The 9269-nt window shown below is 41.7% G+C and overlaps 1 non-coding gene across 1 annotated transcript; it reads right to left on the bottom strand.

Moving 5' to 3' along the window:
- Positions 1-6139: 6139 nt before the first annotated feature.
- LOC123460348 lies at positions 6140-6246 on the bottom strand. The gene has a single exon (XR_006636913.1). It is a non-coding gene; the product is annotated as a U6 spliceosomal RNA (small nuclear RNA).
- Between the last annotated feature and the right edge of the window lie 3023 nt (positions 6247-9269).

Raw genomic sequence — 9269 nt, 5'->3', positions numbered from 1 at the left:
GTGATGAAGCCAGAGACCCAGTGTTAGCACTTTCATACCAGTGAGCGCTTTCATCCTCCTTTCAGGCTCATTCTGAGTCTGGCAATGGTTACTTTCTTCCACTGATAGGCCCACAGCCCAAATGCCATGTGCACTGGCCCTTGCCTTGCTTGGAAGAGCCTAGACAATTCTGATTAGGTCACAGCATCCTGTGCCTTTCTCTGTCTGCTTAAGTCTTCCACCAGCCTCCAGCCCCCTGCCTTCTTTCTTCATATAGGACATTCTAAAGTAACATTTTTGTTTAGCCAAACCCTTCCCATGGTTAAAGCAGAAAGCAGGGAAGTCCTTTGCGTTTAATCCAGTGGAGATAAGAAAAAAGCAGGTGTGAACCTCTGGCAATGGCTATAACCAGTAGCCTTTGGGTCTTAGCCTTTCACCCAGGGGCTGAAACTTTGGAGGATCTGGATACATGTTACATGACCAATCCAATGGTCAATGCTGTCTCATTCCCTACATCTCAAACTTCAAGTTTGTAACTCCTGAGCATGGTTTATTGGGTTATTGGCTGCATGACAGTTTACCCTTTTAGAACTAGTTAGTTTGGATGGCTGGGGATAAACCAAGATCCAGACCCCCAGAACCTGACCCTTTCAGGTGTGCCTTGGCATCTGCCCACACCAGAGAGCCTGGAATCTCCAAACCAGACAGCTGGCCCTAAGCAGGACACAGGAAGGAAGCTGGGACAGCCACACGGCCCCCACACATGTCATGGGTTAGGAGGCCTCAGATGAAAGGTGAGAAGGAAAAATGGTTCTGCTAGTAGAAAGTATTTCAGAAAGTTTTGTTCAAGCACTCTAAATTTTGAGGTCTGAAAACGGTGATTCTCTTTGCCCTCCTTCCCTTCTGCCCTTACTGAAAGTGGAATCATAGCCAGAACACGGCTCTGCACTTCCCTGCCATGAACTCACACAACAGTCTCTAAAAATAGGGCTCTGCCCCAGAGCTAACAAATTTCTCAGTATGGATATGACTGAAGGTCCATTCTAGCTTGTCTACTGACATCCTTTTTGCCTTTTCTTTCCCCAAAATAGCCTTCAGTTCTTCTCTGAATGACCTCATTTCCCTGGTGAGCACTGAAGGTGCGGGCTGGTCAGTACTGTCAGCCACCACCTCGGCCTCACTTCCTGGTTTTCTATTTGACTCATTATCCAAGGAACAGCATAGATCTAGAACCTTTTTGGCAAGTGTTACACTTGCCTGTAGATTTGACAATATCATCTCCACCTTGCACCCATGTGAACTTTCATTAGACATTGGTAGAGGAATTTGGTATCCCAACAGGAGATGCTGTCAGGGTTCAAAGTGCCCTATCTTGAGATGAGACGCGCACCCCTGCATTGAGATGGGATTTGGAGGATTTGAAGGGAGATCACAGAGTGACTTCACAGAAGGAATGTGCCAGGAAGGCATATTGACTCAATGTGAGTTCTGGGGATGAAACTCCACGGTGGGATGGTGGGAAGTTCTCACGGGCAGACATATTGCTGCCTTGGCATGGTAGCAGATCCTTATACTCTAAATAGCACAACTTCTTTTAAAATCCCCCTGGCATCTGCCCACAGCACCCACACCCAGGAAATAGTGGGTGGGGTCTGTTTGCACCCACTGCAGTGAGCTAGAACAATTTCACTCACTTGGGAAAAGAATATACACACAGGAAAGGTTGCAAGAGAGAAAGAAAGGCAGACCTTTCATAAAACGAGTCCACTCTCTTCAGTCTCATCTTTCATTGCTTTGGTCCTGCAGTGGTGACTGGGGCATATACTCCAGCCAAGGCCCACATGGCAGAGGGCTCCCAGCTGCCATTAAGGTGGAGTCCTTTCCACCTGCTCTTTAGTTCCATCCCTAGCCTGGAGTCTGGGAGCCAGCATGCCTTTGACCTACGGTGGGCTCACTCCAAAGGCACGGATTCCAACCTTTCTGTAACCACCCTGCCTGGACCAGGCTGTGTCCTCTCTGCAGTCCCTGTGAAACTCATCTGGGCCTGGGGAAATGGGCTCAAGGGGATATGGTTGATTCTACCATGGGGTTTTGTTTTGCTGAGAAATCTGAGTCATTCTTACAACCTTAGTCAACAACCAGTATAACAAGGCCTCTTCCTAGCACCCTCTTTTCTGGGCACCCCTGCCTATGCCATCTGTGGGACAGCTGCTATCACACAAGGCAATTCATGAGCAAGAGATTTTTTTTTTTTTAAATGTAGTACCATGCTGAAAACAAATAACTTATGTAGAAACTTTGTTTTTGTGTGATCTGTGGCTTACCTCTGCAAATTTTCACTGGCTCTCCAGAGAGGGAGAGAGATACAAATAACATGTAGGGTAACATTATTTATTGTATATCGTGTAAGAAACTATTCTGAACTAAATGACTTAAAACATTCATTGCATCGTTTCTCATGGGTCACTGAGTTCAGGTGTCAGAAGTTTCTCCTGCTTCTCTTTCTTAGGGCATCTCAGGGCCATGTGGTCAAGGGGTTGGGATGCCCGTGCTGGCTCCACTCACATGACTAGTGCCTTGCTGGGAAGGTGGGGCCTTCTCCTCACATGGCTTCCCACGTGGCTGTCTTGGGCGTCTTGTAGGAGGGGTGGGTGGCTCTCGGAGCAAGCACTCCTAGAGAACAAGCCTCCATGTGCTTCTGTGGGCCCTTCTCCTGCTGACCGCTCTTTGCTCTTTGGTCAAGCCAAGAGACAGAACAGAAAATACTGAAAAGTGAGATTTCTTGGGTGTAGCACCAGCAATCATTCCACAAATGCAACCCACGTGGGGGCAGACAAGTGTGTGCACATAACTCCATAAGCAAGCTTGGTGTCCCCTTTTCTCAGAGAAAACTAGGGCAGGCATAGATCTATTCAGTATGAAAGGGTGATCTGGCCAGCTCCCCTGAACAAGCAAATTCTCATTAGCCAAAAGAAGGTTAAGCATATTTTTGGTCCATATCTTTCTCTCTTTTTCCTTTGATTTTACTAATTTTAAATAATATGTTATTTTTATTTATTCATTTATATTTTGTGTATGTGTGTCTGTGTTTGTATCAGATATGCTTGCACACATAAATATGGAGGTCAGAGGACAACCGCAGGCATTGTCTACTTTTTTGACACAGGGTATGACCCTGGTTTAGAGCTTGCCAAGTTGGCTAGAGTGACTGTTCACTGAGCCCCAGGAGTCCACCTGTCCCCACTCCCGAGAGGGGGAATTACAAGTGTTAACCATCTTGCTTAACTTTTTTTACATGGATCTGAGGGTTGAACTCCAGTTGGCCTTCATGCTTACAACTCAAGCACTTTACCAACTGAGCTATCTCCACAACTCATTTGAAATAATATTTTATTTGAAAAAAAATAATAGACACACATTGCAGTTCACTGTTACACAAGTTTTTCAATGTACTCTTTTCCAAAATACCTTTTTAAGCCTAACCATTGTGTTAGAGTTATTAAGTTGAATTTTTCTAGTTAAAAGAAATGCTGTCTGTTTCTTAGTTTGCTATGGAAGTTGGCTTAATCATATTATAATTAGAGGATTTTTCTTGAATTATTTCTACTTTGTTGAAATTTCCATTATGGGCAAGCATATAATAAGTGGTCATAGATATTTCATTGAGCCTTGAAAAGAGGGTAAGTTCTCTGTTTTTTGGATATAGATATTGACATGTATCAAACAGATCAACTTTCTCCATTTATACTTAGCTTTGTTATTTAAACTGACATGAAGCAATATAGTCTTGGAAAGTTTCTTACTATAAGTACATTTATTTATTAAATATTTTATTTTATTTTTTACCCAATTTATTTTTAAAATCATATATATATATATGTTTTCTGTTCAGCAAATACATGCAGTTTGGTACCATTATTAGGCTCATTGGTGACATACCCCCTCCCCATTGGCTCCTTCTTACTGAGGTATATGGGTCATGCATTGTGGAGTTAGCCCACAGTTATGGGTACGATAAATGTCTCTTCATATCCTGACCCAACATGTGGCTCTGACATTCTTTCTGCCCCCTCTTCTGCAAAATTTCCCTGAGCCATGATGAGTTCTTTTTTGGTCTGCTTCAGTGATGAGGTGTTGGGGGCCTCTGGGGCTCTGGCTCTCTGACTTAGTAGGAGTTGATTTTTCTCTGTGTTGATCTCCTTCCCCCTTGTGCTGGTATCCGGTTCACCAGGAAAACAGCACCCTTGCTTGTTTCGCCAATTTTTCTTAATTTCAACCAGGGCTCTTTTGAGGTATGATGGGGTGGCTCTCTTAGGATCTATGTCTATCTGAAAAAGAGAAGCAGATTCTCCAACAGACAGTAAGTTAGCACCAGGGAAAATGAGATAACCCTTAATTTTTTATAGAGAATTTTAATAGGTGTAGGCCCCCTTGTAGCACATGATTGATGGTAGCTTGATATTGGAGAGAGGGCTTCTGTTTGGATATGATTCTGACTTGTTTCCCAGCTCCAGCTATGGGTCCTGTACCACTGAGGGGATCAGTTAGCCAAATCAAGAGCAGTTGGTTCCCCACCATGGCTTTGTGCCACTATTGCACTTGTGTGGGCATCACACCAGGTTATTTGTTGCTAAGTAGGTTAGACCATGAATTGCTGGACAGATATTAGTCATTTCCCCCAGTCGCCCATGTAGCACCTTCTGGCACTAGACATGCTGACTGTCTGGGGACTGACTCTCTCCTGGATTCCAGCCATGCCATTAGATTTTACGTGTCAGCTGCATATGGAGTCTTCAGCAATAGGGTCTTACCACTAACCTTTGGTGGGTCATCAAGTACTCTGACAGAAATCTGTCATTCTTTTAGGATATCTTGTAGGTTTCTCTGATCAAAAGCTCATTGTGGATGATAGCCCCATGCTGGTACTGGGAGTTACAGGTCAGTGCCCACTAAGAAAATGAGGAAAAATATAACTAATATACAAGAGTTAGAGAGGAGAGAGAGAGAGAGGGAGGGAGAGGGAGAGGGAGGGAGGGAAGATGTAGAAGGTTTAGGTTAGTCTTGATCCTACCCTCTCCAGTGTCTTGTTGTTCAGGTGTTTCCTGTAAGGGCCTGGTGAAGGTTCAACCATTTGGTCTGCCTTTTAGGAAGTAGAATTTTATGGTACCATTGCCGTTTGGGTCTAGATTAGTGTTTCCCACCCCTTCGATGCCTTCCCTTCCCTCCCCATCCATCCTAATGTCTAGTCCGTGAGATGCTTGCTGGGTATGTAAGGTATCTTAGATAGATTCAGGTTAGGTGCTGTAGATGAGTGAGACTATGTGGTGATTTTTTTTTTTTTTCTGTGATTGGGTAAGTTCACTGAGAATGATCTGTTCCAGGTTCAACCATTTTTCTTCTAATTTCTTTGTGTCATTTTTTCTTATTACTGTGTAGAATTCCATTGTGTAGATCTTAGTTATTCATTCTTCTAGTGATGGACATTTGGATTGATTCCAGCTCTTAACTATTATGAATTGAGCCACTAAAAATATGGTTGAGCAAATCTCTCTGGCCTGTAGTTTGAAGGTTTTAGGGTAGATGCCCAGTAAGGGAATAACTGGGTCTGTTGGTATCTCTATAGTCAGCTTTTTCAGGAGTCTCCATATTGCTTTCCAAACTGGTTGTACCATCCTACATTCCCACTAACAGTGGATGAGTATTCCTGCTTCTCCACATCCTCACCAGCATTTATTTTCGTTTGATTTTTTGATGTTTGCTATCCTTATTGGGGTAAGGTGGAATCTCATAGTTGTTTTAATTTGCACTTCTCTGATTATTAGGGATGATGAACATTTTCTTATGTGTGTGTTTGCCATCTGTGTTTCTTCCTCTGTGAACTGCCTGTTCATTTCTTTGCCCCATTTTGTGAATGGGGTGTTTGACTTCTTACTGTTTAGATTTTTGAGTTCTTTGTAGATTCTAGAGATTAGGCCTCTATCAGTTGAATAACCCACAAATATTTTTTGCTTTTAGGATTTTCTCTTTGGTGTCAATGTTTAGAGTCTTAATGATAATATGTCTTGGGGAGTTTCTCCTTTGGTCCAGTCTGTTTGGAGTTCTGTTGGCTTCTTGTATCTTGATAGGCCTTTCTTTTAAGAGACTGGGGAAATTTTCTTCAAAAAATATGGAATGCTTCACGAATTTGCATGTCATCCTTGTGCAGGGGCCATGCTAATCTTCTCTGTATCATTCCAATTTTAGTATATGTGCTGCAGAAGCAAGCACTTATTTTATTTTTTTATCATATATATATATATATATATGTATATATATATATATATATTTATACACACACACACACACACACACACACACACACACACACACACAGAAATAGGCAGGTAGAGAGAAAGAAAGAGAGAAAAATGGGCATGCCAGGGCCTCTAGCCACTGCAAACAAACTCCACATGCATGTGCCCCTTTGTTCATTTGGCTTACGTGGATCCTGGGTTATCAAACCTGGGTCCTTTGGCTTTGCAGGCAAGTGCCTCAACCACTAAGATATCTCTCCAGCCCTACAAATACATTTCTCTTTGTGCACATTTACTATCACTTTTAAAAAATTATAAGAGAGAGATAGAGGGAGAGAAAGAATTGGCACACCAGGACCTCTAGCCTCTTTAGTCAAACTCCCCATGCATGCACTACCTTGTACGTATGTGTGACCTTGTGCATCACCTTGTGAGTATGGCTTATGTGGGTTATGAGGAGTCAAACCTGGGTCATATTTTGTCATATTTAATTTTTTCTTGTTCTGAGTTTCTTCTTCTGGGGTAAGTTGGGAACACCTACTTGCTTTGTGGTTGTCTGGTGCATATTTGCCTACTCTTTTCATGTTCAACATTTGTGGTTTACTTATTCTAGGTGTGTCTCTTAAGCCATTTAGAATGGAATTTTTTTGCTTTATAATACTATATAAAAGTAATTTTAGTGGATGAGTCATTCATATATATATATATTTTAAGGTAGGGTCTTGCTCTAGCTCGGGCTGACTTTGAATTCTCTATGTACTCTCAGGCTGGCTTTGAGCTTTCAGTCATTCTCATACCTCAGCCTCCGAAGTCCTGGGATTAAAGATATGTGCCACCAGGCTTGGTTGGCCCATTTATATTTATTGATATGGTAGATCACTTGATCGGTTTTGTTCTCTGAATATAATCATTTAAAATATCTCAATATAAGATCACTGCTTTCTAGAGGAGTCATGGGTGAGGAAAACAAAAGAAAGTAGAGAAATAGAAAGCAGAGAGTATAGGAAAGAAGAAAGGCCTTGTCAGAAGGAATTAAGTTTTAAATTTAAGAAGATTTGTAATATTACTATAGGAATAACCTTTATCATAATATTGCAACATAAAATTAATATTTATTCTCTTCTACTCTCTCTCTATCTTCCTCTCTGTGTGTCTCTCAAAGAAATATTTTTTCTCAAAAAGGGGTGGAGGGAATGCTTGGTGGTTAAAGCATGTGCCTGCAAAGCCAAAGGACCCACGTTCAATTCCTCAGGACACACATAAGACAGATGCACAACATGGTGCATGCATCTGGAGTTCATTTGCAGCAGATGGAGGCCCTGGAACACTCACTCATTCTCTCTCTCCCTGCCTCTCAAATAAAAAACAAATAAAAACCATTTCTTTTCTTCTGTATCTAGGACATTATCTGACTTAATGATATCATCTTTGTTAAGTTTGGCTTTCAAGTTTTGAGTATACAAACATACTGCTATCATCTGGATGTAGTCTGTCCCCCAAGAGTTTATGTATTAGAAGCTTGGTCTTCAGGGTAGTATTGTGAAAAGATGTGAGTCCTGTCAAAGATGGGACTTCCTAATAGGAAGTCACAAGGCCAAGCCTTTCCCACTCTCTGACTTCCAGGCATGTCATGTGGTCTCTGTCTCTCATGTGCATTCTCATGTGATGCCATCTACTGCAAGCTTGTCACCAGAGCCAAACTGACACCATCACAATGCCCTTAAACTTCCAAAGCTTACTAAGCTTCAGGTATTGCATTGCAGTAACAGAAAATGGACTCACACATGCCTATTATTGGATTCTTAAGCTATAAATGATTTCCTTTATTCCCTGACTTTATCCATGAAGCAATTACATTCTGCCATATTTATCTTTCTTGTCCTAATTTTTGTTACTTGTATTATTTCTGCATTGTCAGGGCACATAATAGTCTCATTAAATAGTGCTCCAATCACCAAATTATGTTTTATCTAAGAAATGAGCTAAATTCAGTCAATACTTGTAGTCAGATTCCTGGCCAGTGTTTCCTTGGTACATTTTCCATTAGCCAAAGTTCAGGTTCTGGCTGTTTCCTCAAGAGGAATCAGAACTGTGCTTTCTGAGCTCTGGTATGTTCAAGTGTTATTCCACAGCCGTTATAATTGTTGAACAGCTTGGATGATATAAAATTCCTGGTTTGCACTTTCCCTAAATATCTTCTAAATGTTTCTCTATCTTCTTCTAATGTTAAATGTTTTGGTGAAGTCTGAGTTCACCCTGGTTTCTTATTCTCCTTGCACATGACTTAAATTTTGTGCTTTACTGCCCAAATGATGTGTTTTTCAAGTCCAACAACTTTACTAGACTGTACCTCATATGGAGTCTGTCCAAATACACAGTTTCTTCACTAAATGGTATATGAAATATCCAATAAGTAGATGCAAGTCTTGCTTTATTTCAGAAAATGTTTCTGAATCCTATTTTAAAACATTTGTCACATTCTATTGTTTTAGTTTCTCAGAGACTCCAGCTTTACCATTGTCATCTTTCCTTTGCCCCTCTGACGTTCCTGTGTCTTCATCACCACGGGGAGGGGACTGCTCTCTTTATGACAGGGAGCTGCGTCTCCTTTCCCAGCGTCCCCAATGGTGCTCTTACCAATAACCCTGCTGCTCTGGCGTTCTTCCCCCTCTTTTCTGAGTTATTACTTCCTCTTCCCTTGCCACAGCTTGCCATCTTTTACTTTAGTCCCAGCATTGGGTCTTGTGATTTTCCCAAATAGATCCAATCACTGCGCTCTGTGCTGAGGTGTTTTGTTTCTAACCCATGGTGGAGCGGGAGATGCTCTTCTGGTGCATGTTTTTCTGTTGATGTGATTCACTGTGTCTATAGCACTTTGACAACGGGAGTGGTTAATCTTCTTTTAAATTATTTTTGGGGTATACGGGTTTAAAATCAGAGTTATTTTCTATTGCTGGGACAAAATACCCAACCAAAAACAATTGATGGGAAGAAAGG

Source organism: Jaculus jaculus, chromosome 4 (genome assembly GCF_020740685.1).
Source record: "Jaculus jaculus isolate mJacJac1 chromosome 4, mJacJac1.mat.Y.cur, whole genome shotgun sequence".
Lineage (NCBI taxonomy): Eukaryota > Metazoa > Chordata > Mammalia > Rodentia > Dipodidae > Jaculus > Jaculus jaculus.
Note: the sequence above shows the minus strand (reverse complement) of the source record. Positions and strands in the feature narration are given on the sequence as shown.